The sequence below is a fragment of the Polyodon spathula genome, chromosome 25, assembly GCF_017654505.1.
Source record: "Polyodon spathula isolate WHYD16114869_AA chromosome 25, ASM1765450v1, whole genome shotgun sequence".
In the NCBI taxonomy this organism is placed as follows: domain Eukaryota; kingdom Metazoa; phylum Chordata; class Actinopteri; order Acipenseriformes; family Polyodontidae; genus Polyodon; species Polyodon spathula.
In genome coordinates, this window is record NC_054558.1 from 229,141 (window position 1) to 249,826 (window position 20,686).

General features: G+C 41.2%; 1 protein-coding gene across 2 annotated transcripts in view; it reads right to left on the reverse strand.

Moving 5' to 3' along the window:
* The window catches only part of LOC121300357 (potassium voltage-gated channel subfamily D member 3-like), a 56,274-nt gene that overhangs the window by 20,172 nt on the left and 15,416 nt on the right, over positions 1-20,686 (reverse strand). The window lies entirely within an intron of this gene.

Consider the following 20,686-nt stretch of genomic DNA (forward strand, 5'->3'; position numbering starts at 1 on the left):
CAGCACATTGATACAAGTTTGCCAAGGGAAAATGCAAATGCTCTCAGCTGTAAATGCAGATATTTTCTTGCTTTTTGCAGAGTTCTATTGATCGCATCGCACCCCAGTGAAAATAACAAGGAAACTCAGCAGCAAACTATTAGAAGGAGAATTCAGACTGATATGCCAGTGGTGGGTTTGTTTCATCCAGACTGCGGACATCAGAAGACTCTGGAGTATTATATTTAACTGAGGCATTCGGCCCCTTCAGGTCTGTCATGTGTTCCACAAGGAAAATGAGCTCAAAAGCCACAGAATAACCTGATTATCTGCTGAGAATGAAATCAAAATTCTTTGGTAACACAAAAAATTGTTCTATTCATTAGAATCCTGCATATCTTTACTGTAAAGTTTAGATTTTAGTTTCAAACGGAATTCTTTTTTTTTGTTTGTTCAAATAAAGGAATCCTACTGATTGTATTACTGTATGAATGTTCTATGCAAATTAAAGGCAGCTGATTCATTGCACTGTGAGTCTATTTCTGTTATGCAAATCAATCCTGGGTTCAAAGCGCCGCTGCTTTAGAAACGATGTCCTGCTTTCTTTGTTTGGGAGAGGATTGCAACACAAAGTGTATTGTGGTCTGGTCAGATTATTGAGATGTTTGGCATTGTATATTCCAATGCTGTTGAGTAGTATTGTCTGGCTTGTAAGGTTGCTAATGAAGTTATCATTCACAGGGTGCCTGTATTAGGAAGACACTGTGGTTTATTCAATATATCTTGATTTTGCCAGCCAGTGCCGCCCGCACACATTTTCAGGGCCAGGACAAGTTTTTATTAGTCTGTAGTTTTTCTTCCTGGAAACACGACTCAACTTCAATATAATTTAAAAAAACTGTACTGGAATTTTCTTATTTTAATTTAAGATTTTTTTTCTTTTCTTGTCACTTAATTACTTCATTTTTGTCCTTAGAGAAAAGTTTGTTTGCTGTCATCTGATATCATTTCTATAATATGAGCTCTCGCTGTGACTGCACAGAAAGGTTATGACATTTAACTTCGACATGAACAGCTCCCCGGACAGCGCAAACTAAATATTAAACATTTCATATTTTCCGCAGACGTTATGCGAAATCGCTTTAAAAAGGTTCTGCTTAACACTCCCTTCAATTGCACAGACCCACCTGAAGCCACGCCGCTACACTGCTCTGTCACTGAAGCCACGCAGCTGCACCCCAGCCTCGGGTGAAACCTGCATCACCATGAATTAGAAGCAGCCTCTGCCCTGATGGCTGAAGCTCAGATACAAGGCTATGATGGCTACGGATATGTTTTACTACACAGCTGTATGGTGAGTCGTGACAATAACAAAGATGAAGGACTGCATTAAAGACTTGCAATAGGTTTTCTAATATGTTTTGCGTTCTCTTTTCTAAAATAGTCCCCCCCTGAAGCCCATCCATACCATAGGCACCTATTCAGTGATTATGCATTCCACCTGAACCCTGTTTTACCTGTGCTGGTACTTCAGCTGGTGGCTGGGGTATGTGTTGTTTTTAAAGCTATAGTAACACACATTATTTACAGGCTCATGATGAAGCACTCAGAGAATATTGATGAACAGCTTTAGCTGTTGCCCAACACAATCCTGCACGTCTTCAGTAAAGGGAATTAGCTGTGGCCATTCTCAGTCTCTGTGGATATGATGTCAGGTTTGTTGCTGGTGGGAGCTTCTTTCAAAATCAAGGTTCACATCAAATTGAATCTTTCCAAGCTTGCCTGTACACAGCATTCCCGCCAGTCAAACAGAATGTGAGCTGGTTAGAAAGCCACTATAAGCTCAGGGAAGTCATTATTTGTATACAACACTACACCAAAGCCATTTCAGTTGAATTGGTGCAGGCACACTCTAACAAATCATCAGATACCGTCAACACTAAAAAAAAGAGAGAGAACTCCACAGCTGAGCTGCATCGGGGGAGGTGAATTCAAGTCCCAGGTAAAGTTCGAGACAGGTTTCTTCATTTCAACAGAAGGCAGCTCTGCTAGTTTTTGTTATAATTCAGCACTGCATTGCTTTACAATCACAGTTCAACCACTCTAGGCGTTATCATTCAGTTTTGTTCAAAAAGCCAAAAAATAGTCGATTATTAGTCTCTTACTGCATAGATGACCTCATCTGATATTGAAGAGCCATCTGTTTAAATTTCTGATCAAAAGAAAACAGTTGATTATTAGTCTCTTACTGCATAGATGACCTCATCTGTAATAATAATAATAATAATAATAATAATAAATAATAATAATAATAATAATAATAATAATATATGTTTCTTTTTAACTAATTGAATTATTTTGTAAGACAGTTCGTTTTCAGGTTGTCCCTGATTTGTATTCTGTTAAAGATGAAGTCAAAGCCTTGCTGGCAGTCAGCCTCTATCGAGCTGTAATGTGCTGCCTTTCTTTCCCATTGCTTTGCCTTGTCACATGTGAACAGGCCACACAAGCACGTTGAACAGCAGATGGGCAGTGCTGATAACACACTGCCGCTGCTCCTGATGAAGCCAGCCGCCTCTCATCAACAATACCATGAGCAGCAAATGAAGAAGAAGAAAAAAAACAAACAGCTTTGCACTTTCTGATCCATGGCTCTTTTCTGCTTGTGATCTTTCATGAGTCACATTTCTAACAGCTGCTGTGCCACCTTGGTACAAGTGCAGTCTTGTTAGAGGGACATCGCACAATCAATTAGAAGACAGATCTAATGCAGGGCAAAGCCAAGGCCAACTGGGTATGTCCTAATAAAATGGCCAGCCACTTCTTAAAAAAAATCTGTTCAGTTTTCCATAGAGCAGGGTAGCAATGAACCGAATCAAGCCCTTAGTGTGGTGGTCATGGAGGTGTGGGGTTTGTGAACCTGCATTATGAAAACCTTACAGCTCCGTGTTCAGTCATTGGGCTTACTGGGATAAAGCCCTGAGCTTGCTGATGTACTGAATGCAGTTCGGGATCTAGAAAGGGGTTAATGCCTGCCCTGCACGGACTTCACGCTGCCCTTGAGAGCTCAGTGTTCTGTGTGCTAGAATGAGGTGTGCATTCTAATCATTATAATGAAGGTTATTTCAATTGCACTTAATGTGGAAGCCAAGGTCTCCTAGCCTTTTATTAGAGCTGATTTTACTGCAGGCAGTCTCAGAGAGAGGGTTGAGTGCACTTTAATTATCTGACATTATTTCACAACTGTTATGTGAAATATGTCATTCATTATGCAAATGGATGTTTTCTTGCCTGTGAACACACCTATGACTCATCAAGTCTCAATCTAGTTGTCTGAGAACTTTTTTGGGCATCCAAGCATTGGAAATCAAGCCGAATTAAGAAGAATACAATTGCATAATTGGTAATTGTGTCACATGGACTCAGAGGATTTGGGTTAGGGTTAGGGTTAATAATAAAACATTTATTTTTAAATCTTTTTTGATTAAAAGTTTCCCAAGTTTTAAAATTGGGTTTTAAAGTTTTGTACTTCCCTTCGTGGATCATTAATAAAATATATTAAAATAAAACGTGGGAGCATCAAAAAAATAAACAGAAACCTGTTCTCAGAGTGTTTTGCTCTGCAGACGGTGCTTTCCTTGTGTATCTTGTGAAGTGTGTTACGAGTGAAAGTAGGTCAGCTAGGACTCTGGAGAACAGGAGCCAGTGTTTCTGTGATGTGTGAGACGATGTCCTACTTCTCTGGGAACCAAACCTGAGAAATGTATCTCTGAAACACTGCAGGCCACTGATGAAACGCACAGAAACATGCATTTTAAATTAATGTAGTTTGTGATAATAAAAAATAAAAGAAGCTGAAATGGATCTATGAGCTTTATGAAACAATACCATTGTCATTTGTGGGCAGTTCTGCGTCTCATCTGCAGTGTGCTGGTCTCTGGTCATTGGTGAATCAATGAATCAGTGAATCAAAGTAACCTCTTAACTCACTTTAATAATCAGGCAGAAAGGGTTTTGAACTTTCCCAGCCCTGCTGGTCTGGTGACACAACTGCACAGGTTGGAACACTCGTTAGCCAATGAGATTGCTCACGCTATCCTTGGGATTTTTTAACTGCCTATTTTAAGAAATTAAATTTACATTTGAAGCTATTTACTGGACTCTTTTAAATGGAATCATTTATTAGGAATGGCTGGGTGAGGGGCGGGTCAGTTTGATAAGGTGCTAGCTGGAGGGAACTTTTAAAGTGCAAGGGGAAACATTAACGTTGCACAGTGCACTAATGCCCATAGGGGAAGCCTGTGCAGCGCTTATATGCTTCCCCACCTCACTTCCTCCCAATCAATCTTGAGGAGTCTTTTGAAAAGCAATTTCAGCTGGAATAGTTAGGAAGCACAGCACACAATAATCGAAACAAGTCAGCCAGAATCCTAAAGGACACTCCTGAACAGGTCAATTAAATGCAAACAGGAAATGATTTCCAGAGCTCCTTGTTATTGATTTTATAAAGACTGGGTGTGCAGATTACTATCTGAATTCTTTCATAGCTTTTTTTCTTTTCTTATTTAGACAAGAACAATAGATTTTACTCCAGGGAGAAAATAACATCTGAAGGGCAAGCACAACTGAACTGGCTTTTATTTGATGGAAAAAGAAACTGCTTGAAGTGCATAATCCCAGATGATCAGCTTTTGAAATCCTAATAGATTCCCAGTGGAAATAATCCTGAAAGATATTGTTTTCTGTTTAGCTGTTGCATGCGTGTTTTTAACCTAATTCTCTAGCATCTGTTGAACTTCATTCAATCCTTATAGGTCTGAAAAGCCAGCAATAGAAGCCTCAAATGACATTGTCTTAGTTTGTATTTTACTGTCACCTTTCATTTTGATATTTGCAATGATTCAGAGTGGGTTGCTGTGCCTATTACTTCAACTGAATTGTTTGATAATCTGTATGAAGGTGCTTTGACTAGGAGTCCTGGAGCTATTCTCCAGCAGCAAGATTACATTCAAACTGAAACCTGTAAAATCAACATGCAAACGAAAGAGAAATAACCCTAAAACTATACATATTATCCAAAGCAGGAAATTCAAACTGTATGCAAAATGTCCTCTATAAAACATTGCCATGTAAAACAAGCAGACTTTGTTCATCCTAAACGGTTGATTTCCATTCGGCCAGTTTGCAAATCATTCTGAAAACACAGAGAGGAGCCGTGGCAGCATGCAGATTGGCACTTTATTAGGTTCGATGGCACATCCTTTCTGTGTAATAGACGGTATATAAAGGAGCCCTGAGGGGCAGCCTGTGTTCATTACCGTTGGTCAATCCTGATATAGGCTACCACCCCCCACACCAACCCCCCCTCTGCTGGCGGCTGGGAGTCTAGAGAATCGCCGCCGAGGGCCAGTCCCCCCCCCCAAACAAACCTACGCTCCCACCCCCGCCTCCGCTATATGTCCCCGCTGGCTCCACCCACCCCCACCCCCCTCCCTCCCATCGGCCCCACCCCACTCCCCCCACACATTAGCCCACCCTCGCACCCCCCACCCCCCCCCACCTCTCACCCCTCCCCACCCCCACCGACCTCTCCACAAATCCCCCCCGCTTTTCACCAACCCACACAACCGCTTTTAGACGTTCCGGCGACACCATCCTGCGGACGTTCGCCCTGCTCAACTCCCCTTCGACTGCCCCTCTGAGGTCTGCCGGGCTGTGCTCTGGAGTGAATTGTTTGAGTGATTCTCTCCCTTCCTCGTCCTGACCTCTCCTCAGTCGCTGGCCCCTACCCGGCACCGTCCTTTCCTCCGGCCGACGTCCCGACCGTGACCTGTATCTTACCGTCCGTTCTGACCTCCTGTTACCAGTGCTGCATCTTAAGCACGTAGAGGGCAGAGCAGCCTGTCCCTTGACCTAACCCTACTTAAAAATCGTGCCCCCGAGGCTCAGCTTACCATGGGCATGATTCTAGTGTGAGAGTATTGTAATATGGTAAGAATATCACATAGCAGAAGATGCTTGAATATTCCAGGCACGTGTGAAAGACGACAGTAAAGTATGTTTTATTGATCTGCATCGCGTCTAGACAGAATCCCCCCCCCCCCCCTCCCAATCCAAAGGGGGGGGGTTCTTTTTACTGGCTCACTGGTTCTATGATTTTAAAGTGCTTTATTTTCACATCAGCACCTGCCACAAGCGTTGCGATGAGCAATTACATCCTCAGCTTTCCCCTGTCCGTTTCCAAGAAGCTCAGGCAGCACTGCAGCAGGTACTGCTGACAGCGAATGCAATCCACTTCATCAGGCATCTCCAAGTCCGTCATTTCATTTCAGGACCTGGGGGAGCCCAACGTGCGGCTGTGTCTACTGCTGCTACGTCTCGTCATCAGAAGAGATTAGGAACTGGAAGGGCCCGTCCAAGGCATTAGATACGTCTCCTAGTTCAATAAAGACTAAAGCTTGACCGCTCTAGCTTAAGCTGTTTGTATCAATGGCAGGCACCAAGAACCGGAAAAAACTCCTGGACTGAAGAACCTTCTTTAACACAAACGTCTCTAGAGTTTGAGTAACTGCAAGGAGACCGTACAGCATCTTATCAGAGAGGTATTATAACAGAGGTGTGTAACATCTGGAGACTGCCTGCCAACTCACTTAATATTAAACATGCCTTCAACAGGACCAGACTGGGACTGTACTGAGGAGCCCTCAAATCAAGGCTTCACTACATCAATAACACTGAAGAAACTTCTCAGTCCTAACTAAGACTAACTGTTCTAATGAATTCACTCCAAAGATAGCAGTTAGATTTGCCAGGCCTTGAGCTATATGGTTAAAATTAATTCTATACAATGCAATTAGTTGCTATGGCAATACATGAGGAGGAAGGAAGCTTGATGTCTATGACATTTATTCAGAGGCTGGGGAATATTGAGGCGTTAGTTTCCTGTGCCTCTCCTGGACTTTAAAGACGGATGGTAATTCTTTCTCAATTTGCTTTTAAAACAATTTGGGGCTTAGATAAAAAAAAACGAGCCAAGGAGAACGGAGAAGACATTAATGAATTAAAAGGAATTGCAAAAAAATGTAATAATCCATTCTGGAAAGTCACTGATGGCAAGAGATATCTGAGTGGCTTTTCAATAATTTAATGAATGTAATGCTTTGAAATATCTATCTTGTACTGAGAAAAGCGATTAGCCTGTGGTATTGAAATAGCAACCCATGAATACTGAGAAAGGTTGAAACGTAACACAAGACAAAAGAAGAAAAAATACCACTAATAAAAAAAAAAGAATTGCAGATTACTAAAGAAAACTTGAGTAGTTTTCATTTCATTGAAGTTGCGGGACACAGGTAATAATCCCTGTGTTGGACGCTCATGCTTAGCCAGCTGCTGCTTTTATTAAAGAAGCACTCATGAGCTAAGCAGAAGAGCCTCTGCATATTCCACAGCTGAAAGGATCATCTGGGGAAAAATGGAGCAAAAAATTATTTCTTAAAAATTTCACAGAAGTGTCTGTCACTTGCAGCACGTTTTTACAGATACATCATTGACTTTGGCACACTATCGAAATGAAGGACGGCACGACATAATGAATGAAACTGGTGTCAGAACTCTTCCCCCCAACAGCTTATTCCTCCTGTGATCTGAGGTGGTGGAGATGCTGGCAGTTAGCCAGACAGCTGACAATACCACCAGGGACATCATTAACTGAGAGGTGGGGCACACAACTGCTTCATTTCCATTCTGTTTTGTTGAAAAGAAAAGAAACATCCTACATTATTAGCAGGCATGAATAACAAAGGTTACGTGTGAACAGCCCCTGAAGGGCGACTTCTTTGAAGGTCATCCTCGTCTTCTTCAGCTGTTTGGTTGCAAACTAACAGAACTCTCAATTGAAGGAGTTGAAATAAGTAAAGCTGAGGGAAGCATACAAGCCTCTGGCTGTGGGGAACGAGCAAGGAAGTGCAACCCTATCTGAAGGAGTAGTTTGCACACTGAGACCTAGTGTAGTACCAAAGGTCATGTTTCACAATAAAAATACACACCTGCTAGAACATATGTTTCTACAAACTGCCCATTCCAGACCTGGGTAAAGAACAGAATGCATGCAATTGTTTTGCTAGCTGCAGTAAACTGCAGTAAACTATGAGTAAAAGGAGGATCACTTTTTTATAGATTTGTCAGTTACTTCTTTATTGCCTGAATTAAGTTGCTGAAACAAAATGCAGTCTTTAAATTCAGGCGCTTGCTCCGAAACTCTGCTGTCCAGTGGGGATACTTGAGAGGAAGCTGCTGTTTAGAGGCTCCAGCTCTGTCTCAGTGCCTAGAAGCAAAGCCTGTGTTTACACTGCAATGAAAAACAATCTATTTCCAGAGAAAGCATTCGGAGCCCTGCTGTTGCATTTTGGCAAGTGGAGGAGACAACGTGGGAATAAGCAACACAAATCAAAACGGTCCAGAACAGCATGCAGGCTTAACCAGGCAGAACATTTGGCAGGACTTGTTGTTTCCTACACAAACTGTGAACTTCTTTGGAAAGCGTTTTAAAGATTTTGGCTTTACAAAAATCATGTCTTCTCAGAAAAGTACTCTATAATGATGGGCAATTTGTAAAGTGTTGAAATATTTAGTGTGGAAGTTGTTTTGCCTTGTATGGGACAGAGTATATTTGCAGAGATTAATTTGTCACAATCTTATTTTTTCCATGTATTTTTTTTATCTTGTGCAGCCCCCTGCAGTTTTAATTTTAAGGTCATTTTCCCAACATCCGTTTTTTGTGAGCGCACCATCTTTAGACAGCTTCAATGTTCAGTGTGTTATTTGGCATAAAGAGATGTCAGATGGCATTCACATACAGAAACAGATGCAAACTGGGCCAGAAGCATGTGTCTAGTTTAAAACTGCACCCAGTATAGCCTTGATCTTTTTTTTAATTTAACACAATGAGCTTGTTTTGCATTCCTGTCTTTCTCCTGCAGCATGCATTCCTGCTGTCGCTCACCTGGGTGCTGGCAGGAGGGTCTGGAGCATCAGCTTCACCTGCGCTTGCCAGCTCGCAAGCCGCTAAGCCCCAGCCAGTATGAGACATCTGCACATGTTCATTCATGAAGGTGGGCTTTGCACAAAGAGGGCTGCAGGACGAAGCAGCAAGACATTGCTTGACAGCTGGTGCTTAATAAAGCTACAAAGGGTTTTCATATTGGAAGGAGCTGGTTCTGCCAGTGCTGTGAAGTTGTGTGCTGCATGTAAACAAGAAGAATATCCTGCCTCACGAGTCTTCAGCTAGCCGCTAACAAGTTCCAACAACACAGAAGTGACACGAATTGGAACAGCAGCAGCTGCATGTGCTCCGTGTCATTACCTCGAGTGCAGTTCATTTACAGACAGAGCGCAGCATGATTATTCAGATCAGTTTATTGCAATAATCGCCCAACCTGTGATTCAGCTGGGACTGAAATCAGTTCATCTGAAGGACAAATCTCTTATTAAAAAATAACTTTCCCACATGCATCCACAATCCCCACCCCAGGTTTGATGATGACTGGGGTGCAGGTGAGTCTTAATTGAGCACCACAGCATATCAAATAACCCGTTCAGTCTCAGTTCGCACCAGGGACGTTAGATTGCGGATTATTTCGGACACGTTTTGGTTAAACAAGTTTTAACTTCAATACACTGGGAATTTTCTTAACCATCAATAGGGTGTTGTTACTCTTTGATACACCAAAGGCAGTGAGTAAACAGAATTTAACAATATGAAGGTAAAGACCTGTGCTTTGGTATAAATCCGAAACACCTGGTAGCACATCTGTTTGTAACAAAGCTTCAGTATATCCTACCGGTACCACAATGTGTTTTCATCTTATTTTTGTTCCATATCTTCTGACAGCATCCTTCCCCATAGCTACAGCAATCAGTGAGGCTTTCACAACACAAACTTTGAGAAAGAAACACTAAAATAAACTCAAAGTCTTTTTCTGTGTCTTCAGATATGGATGACAAGACATTGCTGCTGCTTTTTGACGGTACACTAGTGTACAGCATTATTGTGGATAAGACAACACAAGACTGGAATGAAACTGAATGAAGACCTTGCTCTGTTTGGAACGGGCAGTGTTGTGTGAAGCAATGCCGACAGGGGTTCTGCTCCATGTCAATGAGGTGAGACAAGGTTAAAAGCTCTCTAACCACACATGCAAGGAGCCTGGCTCTTTTGCATAGTGGTTAAGACACTTGCTTGTGTACTGCGAAGTCGCTGGTTCAGACCTGGCATGTTACTCACACACTTCCTACCATATAAACACTCCAGCTGGCCTGTAGTAATTAACACATTTTATTCTGTTCAAATTGCATCTAACAAATGTAAACTTCTTAAAGGAAGTTATCAGGATACATGACTGTTAAGCTCAGTTGAATAAAACCGCCTGCTCTAAAGACAGTACGTGATACAGTACCCCTGTGCTGCACCTCCCACTGCATGATTCATCCCTCTGTGCCAAAGTGTGTCAGTAATATCATTTGAACCAGCACCTGCTGCTAATATATTCAACAGCATCATTATTTGCGAAACATTTGTGTACCATTACATCTCCTTAGTCTCAAGTCTCAAAGGCAGCAAATAAACAAAGCTTAACTGTACTATGGTGAAAATCTGCAGTTTGAAATAAATCTCAAACAACTGGTAGCACATCGGCTGTTTATGTCAAAGCTTCAGCATTTTCTACATCATCCTCTGTAGCTACATGTGTTAATTGTTGCAACTGGTAGAACGCAAACTAAAAGAAATACTAAATGAAATGCTTGGACTGTTTTCAATGTCTTCGGTGTTTAATAGTTAGTGGATGGAAACATGCTTCTCAGGGCTGCTGCGGCTGTGCTGTGATAGTTATTGCACTGATAAGGACAGCTGAATAACCCACAAGTATAGCTTGAAATAACCACAGCCTTCTGTGGAGTATTCTGTTTATATAACACGTGTGTGGAAAACATGCACAAGTGTGTTTAACCCTGACAGCTGATTGTAGAGAATTGCTCTGCTGAGTATCACAGGATCATGTGATTCCGCTGATTCTGTCCCTGGGTTTGAATGAACGTCAGATTCCAAAATGAGAAGAAGATTTGAAACAATGGCACTGGACCGCCAGGTATGAAAACGTTATGCTAGAGATGTCAATGCTTGTTGGATCTGGCTCGGTATTCAGTCCTATCCAAGCTCTGAGGTCATTCTGCTTGTTGAATTGCAGTAGTAAGGAGTAATGGCCTGTATAAGCAGGACTCATACCTGGCAGGGCAGTCACAGGGCGCACACTCATAGGATGCTGCTGGCGCAATGGTCCATAGGCAAACCCTTAGCGGCTAATGTTTTGATGCAGGCTCTGCTGTGCCAAAGTTGCAGCAGGGTGAGGTTTTCAGCTTTTCATTTGATTTTCAGTCCAGTGAAAGATTTTCCACTGAATCAAGCAATGCAGTCAGTGGCATTGCTGTGTTGGTTCCACCCTATGGTTTTTAAAAGGTTTGCATTGATGACTCAAGAAAACCAGACCTGCTTGCCATCCTGCACATACCGGCCAACTGTTGCTTACACTATGCCTATAAAATGAATGTGTGCCTGTCTTTATTCACCAGAATTACAGTCCAGAATTACTTTTCTAACTGCACATGTCTGACCTGTCTAGTGAATGGAAGTGCACGATACACCAGGAATGAATGGGTTAACACACTGCAGTCCCATTGATTGAGACAGGCTCTGGTAAATGGTCCGGCTAGATTACAATTCAACACATGATAATTAGACTGCTGTTAATTAAATGGATGGCACTGAGGTCAAAGACTTGCTGCTATTTTTAAACTGAGTGTGCCACCAGACACAAGTAAAATGTACATTGAGTAAAGCAGATGTTTGATAGACCCCAATACTGCTTAACCTTGAACTGGGGGATTGTGAACCCCTGAGTTTGATATCGTTATGATAAGAGATGAGCAGGCTGGGGTTTTACTAATCCAGTTACACAAAGATATACATTCAGACGTGTTTTCTGACAAACTCAAATCAGGATGTTTTCAGCTGTTCAAAACCGGACTGCTTTTTTCTATGAAGCACACATGGATTGACTCACATGTTTAAATTACAACCGGCCGTTGATTTATAGTTGCTTTTATCAACACATATTTTCAGAGCCTCTCTCCTTGTGTTGAGCAATTGTTTTGATGCAAACCGAGCCATTCTCTCAAATGCTATATTTAGAGAGCTGGAGGAGTCAGTGCAATGACAAGGAGAGGCCCCTCCACAGAATGAGCTCACTTGAGACACTGCATTGGGTATTAAAGACCTACTGTTGCTAAAGTTCATATCAGAATATATTGAATAGATCAGATATTGAATATATTGAATATATTGGATACTGACTTTATGGCAGGGATGGGGTTAACTGAATATATTAGATATTGAATATATTGAGGGGGGTGTAGAATAGGTTATATTATAGAGATAGGAGAGAGGGGAGGGTGTGGAATGGGTTACATGCTGTTAATAGGATCCTTTAATATATATAATCAGCTGCTGGGAACTATCTATAGTGCTGGATTTCATATATTTGCATGTCTTTAGAACCCCCACCAGTTATGCCCTATTCTCTGCATGAGGAGCAGTAATGAGGTTTATAAAGCTAAAAGGAAAGAACACTGATTTTTGGCTAGCCCTCCCTTGAATCTCAGTATAAATTTGTAAATCCAGTGACTACAAGCAACCGTATTGTAAGGAAAAGAAGAATTATAGCAAGCTTTTTATTCAGCGGCCAACGTTCAACACCAAGATAAAGGAATCGGAAGTGCATCTTCTCCAGGAAAGAGGCCCGTTTATTATTGCTGTCAAGCTGCAGTTGGTTTTAATGGAATGAAGTCAAATGAAAAGATGCTGCGTGTGTGCCTCTGCGTAATCTCTACACATGTCCAGAGCAACCCTAAATTATCAGCAGCTGCCACCAGGAAGCCAGCGCTCAAAGCACATGCTGCTGGCCCTCCAGATGGGCTCAATGAATGCAGACAAGCTCAAATAAAGCACTGAGGCATTTCACTGGTTTTCACAACCCTCTTTCATTTACCCACTGACTCACTTAAAAGAGTGGATAGTGTATTCAACTGATATGGAATAGTGGGATTATTCTAATCCAATCTGAGAACAATGTCACACATCCTGAGTACTGCTGCTGTGTTGAGTGATGACAAGATCACACTGCACCGCGCTGTATTAGCAACAAACACACATCAATGACACAATAATAGCAATCACTGCACTTGATCTTTGTCAGGATTCATCTTGGATAACATCATTATTAAAAAATGTTTCAATAACTATATATATAATCACATTTAATAAATCAATAAATAAATCACCTCTAGGGGGAAACGGAAGCATTAATATAGATTTTAAAAATCACTACTGCTTAGACTTTAAACATATTTTTTTTTTATATACAGAAATAGGCGTGTAAAAAGACTCAGACGCAGTTTTAGGGGTCAGTCTCGTAACCTAGGTACACTTTGCCACTGGCAGCCTTTTTCAATGTCTTCAAAATGCTGGAAATGTAATGGAAATAGACTTGTATTCACAAGGTCTGTCATTGAATTTCTAGTTTTTCTAAATTCAGCACTCTTGAAGGTTTAGCAGCTGTGGAGGATTTACGGGCGGTGCTTTTTTTTTTTTTTTAAATCAAATTGTTATTTTCACAATTTTAATTATGTGTCACAAGCCCTCCAGGATATGAAAAACTTTCTTCTTTGATAGTTCTCTATGCCATTCGCATGGAGAAATGATTACATGCACAGAGGTCTCAAGTGACAACACTGCAGTTTATGCTCCTGTCTTGAGTTTCAAGTCATGTTTGTAACTCCAGCTATTTTTAAAAGCTGAGCTTGGTGGGACCGGCACCATGGCAATGACAAGCAGGGCAGCGTTCAATACCTGTCCACAAACCTACACTCCATTACTCCAGAATTCATCATTCATTAGTGCTTCATTTGTTGCAAATACAAAAGCCTGTTTGAAATTATTATCCAAAAATGAATCCATAAATCTTCCCTGTTTTCCATTAGCTAGATATGTCTGAAATGTACAGTTTTGAAAGGGTAGGGACCATTTCACCCTCCAGTAAAATACCCAAGCAAGTGTAACACTGACTGAAAGCACTGCCTGCAAACAGACATTTCTTAAAACTTCAAAACTTTCCTAATTCTCTACGCTCTTTATTATGGAATTAGTGACTCCTTACAAAGCCACTTGGGGGAATAAACAGTAATGATGAAGAACATATACTAATCATACAGAGGCTCTGAGTCTGTATTGACACACATGACGGCTCTGAGTCTGTATTGGCACACATGACGGCTCTGAGTCTGTATTGGGACACATGACGGCTCTGAGTCTCTATTGGCACAGAGAGTGACTCAAAGCTGCTCTTTTAGAAGGGTATCTGAGCTGGGATTTTGCTAATCCAGGTGCCAATGTCAGGACATGAACAGAAGGCCATTTCAGAAGATGTACTTTGTCACAGACGCTTAGAGGTTTCATCTTGTACCCCGTTCTTTAAAGCTGTGTTTCTTATACCGGACCCATCTCTCAATTGATAAAACCACTCTAAAGATGAAGTGGTGAAATACTGTACCTAGCATAGTTTCAGTATCTCACGTTGCACTTAACATTCCTATCTGAAAACTGTTTTCTGGAAAATTGAAAAAAAATACAGTGGAAAAGATTTCAGTTTTTATTGGTGGCATTTCATCTTTTCAGGGACATCAAAAGGAAAAATAACTAAGATAACTAAGAGTCCCAAATGTGTGTGAAACCTCTGTGTGTTCCTTCTTTGCACTGCTTTGACACTGCTGTAGGAATCTGAACTGAAGTGGTTGTGGTCATGAATTACAAACCCGTTTCACTTGCTCTTGGAAACAGGGATTATTTGACTTGCACTCAAGGTCATGTTTTGTATTCTGTTCAGCTACAAGCACACTGGCACATTGACTCCCACTTTAATAAAGGCTGTGCTGTATTTAATACAATTCTGTAATCCTATTACCTCCATGCAGTTCTACGTTTTTATAAATGTCTTTGAAAGTGAAAGGATTATCAGAGTTGCCTGTCCATAGTGATTGTTTTAATAAAAAGGCAAATATACGGGTCTAGTAAATGAAGAAGGTGGTAGCAGATGTTTTCTGTAATTACCTTTAAGAAGTTTTAAGTTGTTAGGTTAGAGTATTTGTTATACCTTTCTTTTATACTTTTGATATAAAATCATTTATATTTTGCTTTGCTGGTTTCCTTAAAAAATACCTCATCTCCGTGGTGCACTGTGGGATTGTAGTCCTGGACAAGAAAGAGGCCTACATATCCCAGCATGCACCTCGAGAAGACTCTTAAGTTGTGTCCATGCAGTTGTGTTACATTCACCCCCTATATTACTGGACTCTGATGTAAACCCATGCAGTTGTGTCCCATTCACTCCCTGTATTACTGGACTCTGATGTAAATCCATGCAGTTGTGTTACATTCACCCCCTGTATTACTAGACTCTGATGTAAACCCATGCAGTTGTGTCCCATTCACTCCCTGTATTACTGGACTCTGATGTAAATCCATGCAGTTGTGTTACATTCACCCCCTGTATTACTAGACTCTGATGTAAACCCATGCAGTTGTGTCCCATTCACCCCCTGTATTACTGGACTCTGATGTAAATGCATGCAGTTGTGTTACATTCACCCCCTATGTTACTGGACTCTGATGTAAACCCATGCAGTTGTGTCCCATTCACTCCCTGTATTACACGTCCACAGGCATTATGTTTAAAGGTTCTGTTGTCAGCCATGGATGATAGCTGTTCGGATATGTAATGCATTTACAGGCATAATACAAATGAATGAAGCTGCATTTCATCACTGAATAAAAGATACTCTCATTTTTTTCCAGTAATAGGCTCTTCTGACATATTAAGTGGAAAGGATGATGTTGACTGATCGCTAGAAGTTAATGTTTTCACTCGCTCAGCCCATAGAATTCCCAGTTCGAATCATACTTGATAAAAATCTATAGAATTCAGTTAAGGTCATATTTCATGATATCTGAGGAGCTCTGAATCATCCTGACAACTGAAGCAGGTTCTGCTATATAAAGACAATACATACATTATTCACAGCACCTCTTGCACAGAAGTGCTGCACTTCTAATCAGGAAAGCATCCCATTCACAGCGGGTGTCTCGTCGGACGCTGCACTCTGAATCTTTATATTGTTGGTGTGTCTAATTAAGGTTGGTTTACCCTAATGGAAAGCTTGAATGATACAGAGATCTATTTAAACTGCTATTTAAGTAACAATGGGAAACAAAGCCTTGGAATATTTGCTTATTTGGTGGTTCACTGAATGTTTGCCTCGTTCCTCAATGATTCACAACACTGTACTTTAATACATTGTGTGGGATAAGGGCTTCAAAGAGAGATTCAAACAACAAACCAGAGAGTGGCTCTGTGGACGTGTTGAAAGAGAGAGTGGATCAGCACCGCCGCGGCGTCTCTGAAAGATAGAATCTACTTGCTTTCTTTCCTATCCACTTCCTAACCTGAACCCCACTGTGCTGCACATTGATAAGAGCAACCTTCTCGTGAACCATGTGTGAAACCCAGAGGCTAAAGATAGCAGAGACACTGGCCTCCCCTGGAAGGAAATCAATGTGCCTGACAGGACTGGCTGACAGATACCCAGCAGCAAGCCTCCTCTGCACCTGGTCCAGATCGCCCGATGGTGTGCAAGCCGTCGCCATGGCGACCCTCGATCAGTGGCAATCTGTTCTGTTTGTTAACCTTCTTGTTTCTAGTCCAGACTTCAATATTTATGTGTGGAACAGTATTGGGAACACAGTGTCAGGAATGAGCGTGAGTCTGCACAGTTCAAGAGTAAATCGCTTCCAATGCAATCATTCTGAGTGGCTCCGGGCTCTGCTGCTCCCATATTAAATGATCCTTTATCTAATTTTGCTTTTGGCTTTGAGCTTGCCTGGAGAATCCTGACAGCCTTCCTCATTCCATTCAAATCATGTGACAGTGTGACTCAACACTGAGAGCCCCACTCAGCTCTAAATCAGCCTGCGTTCCACACACACTCTATATCATTGTTTTAATAGGTGACTCATAGTTCATGCAATGCTCTTGCTTTGCTGTGTCTCTGTCATTGATGTTTCCCCTTTGCATATCATCCTCCACATCCACTCCAGTGTTTCAGATGCTCTGACAATGTTGCACGAATTATGACGCATTCTGTACAAGTGAATAAGAATAATAAAATATTATATACAATCTTAGTGTCTTTGGTTTGTGGTCCAGTGGTTAAAGAAAGGGGCTTGTTACCAGGAGCTTCCAGGTTCAATCCCAGCCACTGTGTCACTGTGCGTGGCCCTGAGCAAGTCACTTGTGCTCTGTCTTTCGGATCAGATGTAAACCTGAGGTCCTATTGTAAGTGACTCTGCAGCAACCCTAAATGACCAAATAATAAAAACGTCGTATCACAGACATATCAGCGTCTACGATACATTATACAGCAGTGTGCAAACTTATCTGAGCACTCCATTGCTTCTGTAGTTTCATGAAATCAAACCAATGTAAGTGAAAATCCTGGAAAATTGTCAAAATAGGTAAGAGAAAAGGAACACATAGTGAACACAAATGGTAACATGCAGAAGACTTGTTAGAAGTTGTTAAGATGCCTAATTAAAGCACACAGTGGTCTAACATTTTCACACATAAATGCCTATTGCTTCTGACTGAAAATTGAAATTCTCACACCCAGAGATTTTCATGCATGTAGGAGTATAAAGGATATACATTATTATTATTTATTTATTTATTTATGTATTTATTTATTTCCTAGCAGATCAATCTTGAGGGGTTTGAATAGATTTGCACACGACTGCATGTACTTGAAGCTGACCGTTCTTAAGATATGGACCCCTGCAGGTACTTTAAAACTGTAACAGGAAGCTACAAAATCTAGGTTTTGAAAAAGGGTTTTTTCAAAGCATTGAGACAGTTGAAATATAACTGGCAAATAACTTGCTGTGTTGAATGAAAGATCATTTATTTTAAACGTCCTACAGCAGCCAGCTGCCAGTTAGTATACAGTGGGGTGTATAACACACCACATCTTCTATATGCAATATGTATCAAGGTGGGATGAAAATAAAGACAGAAAATGAAAGAACCTCTTTATTTGTTGCAGCTGTCAATGAAGCACTAATACACGTTTATAACTGGACTCTAAACACAGAATAGGGCCATTTTCAAACCCATTTTCAATTGCATAAGAAATGCTTTTTTTTCCCCATGGCCATCTATTATATAATAACATTTGGAAAACAATACAGTCATTCTCAGCTATGCAGTTACCATGGGAACACCTGTTGCTAGGCATGAGGGATCAGCCAGCAATCCAATTGGGAGAGCAGGATAATAACATTATGCTGACAAAATCGATAAATATGTTGATACAATTAATATAAACACTGAGAGCTTTCTTTTCACATTAGTCTTGGAAAGGGACGAGGAGCGAGCAGTCTCAGCGTCTTATTCCAGTTCGATTTCCTGCCCGTTTGAAGCGATGGCTGTAGCTCGCCTCTTTCGGTTTCGAGTGGAAATTGTATTGAAGCCCTGCATCTGGAGGCAGGATACAGGGGACGGCTTCAAAAAGATTCTCCACTCTGCCCAGCAAAGACACTTTATTTCTACAGCTGTGTCTAAGACTTGCTTAATCTTATTCAAAAACTGTTTTCTGGGTGTTTTTTTAATTAAACTGCACTGCATAATAATAAACTCTTAGTCACTTCACATGGCGTAAGAGATAAGCAATTATGCACATAATCTCTGAAATGATTTGCAAACTTCATAGAAAACTGAAGATTTAGCGAACTCATGAAAAGTAAATAGGGATAATTAAAACAACAACAACAACAACGCTGCCTCTTTATTTTTATACAATTCCTCCAAATGCCAACATTGAAGACGTATGCCTGTGCCATCCATTGCCTGCCAAGGCTATGCACTCACAATGAGAGCCATCAGCATGATGAAAAATCAAGTGGCATTGAAGAACGACGTGCCATTCGCTGAGCGCATACAAATACAAGTGATGACACAGATGAACAAAGCCCAATCCAGTCCAGAAACTGCTTGGATGTTACATATGCAGGAACCAACCCTTAAGGATGTCTCGAGTATAAACGGCTCAGAAACTCAAGAGTGAAAGCGATCCCACTGGGGCTCTCAGCTCTGCTTCACTGCCCAGGTAAACGATGCCCCAAAGGTTCCCAAGTAGATAGTGCTGATCGCTTCTGGAAACTCAAGGCAGGACCTTTGCTATCTAATCTCCTGGCTTGTTGGTTTCCAGTAGCACTGATTGTATCTCAGAGGGTTATAGCTGTAGGTTCTATCATCTGCCTCTGGAACTGCCTTGTATATCGTAAAGCAGGTTGAAAGGTGCACTGTTAATACAGGGATAGGGTTACAGAGGGTCCAGGAGTATACTATGGCATGTCAGTGTGTCTTTTGTATACATCTTATCTCTAGGTTTGGGTTTCTATCTGGTTTAGGTCACAGTGTAGAGGTCTCACTGGTCTTACTGGTCTCACTTACATTTGTCCACATCATAAAGCCAATGGCTCATTTTCTAAATTGGCAGCCAGTTCAGGTATGGACAGAGGTGATCGTCAAACCGACTATCACCTTACTAGACAGCTGTACCTTCTCAAAATATTTCTTAAAGATCCAGCTATCAAACCTGCTATCATCTTACTAGACAGCTGTACCTTCTCAAATATTTCTTAAAGATCCAGCTATCATCTTACTAGACAGCTGTACCTTCTCAAAATATTTCTTAAAGATCCAGCTATCAAACCTGCTATCATCTTACTAGACAGCTGTACCTTCTCAAATATTTCTTAAAGATCCAGCTATCATCTTACTAGACAGCTGTACCTTCTCAAAATATTTCTTAAAGATCCAGCTATCAAACCTGCTATCATCTTACTAGACAGCTGTACCTTCTCAAAATATTTCTTAAAGATCCAGCTATCAAACCTGCTATCATCTTACTAGACAGCTGTACCTTCTCAAATATTTCTTAAAGATCCAGCTATCAAACCCACTCCTGGCCTCTCCTGGCACTATTTTGTAGCAAGATGATCTGAAAGGCCTGCTCACATGACAGGAATGATTTGCACTGCTGAAGCGCTTTCTGATTTCCATGCAATATAATGCATTAGCAAATGTATTTACCCGTCTGAAAAAGGAACCATTACAATTACAAGTTACTGAGAAATGTAGGGGTAATGAGATTACAGAAATGTGTTGCATGTAATGTGTTACTCTCCGGCGTGGTGCACACGTTTCAAACACTCCAGAGAACTAGCAGATTATTCTGCTGTGCTGTCTGCTGTGTCTGTCTGCGACGCACACCTGTAAGCAGTTAAAGACACATTTTTTCTAGCTTTCCAAACACAGCCTCAGCAAGATCTCACTTTTTTTTGCCAGTACAGATGACACAAGAGGCCAGTGCAGCGATCAAAAGCAAGCATTCTCATTAACGAGGGAATACAATCTCCCCCAGTGCCTACTGTCTGAATTCAAATGAGGACCTTTGAAAGCTTTTATGACGCGATCACATTTAC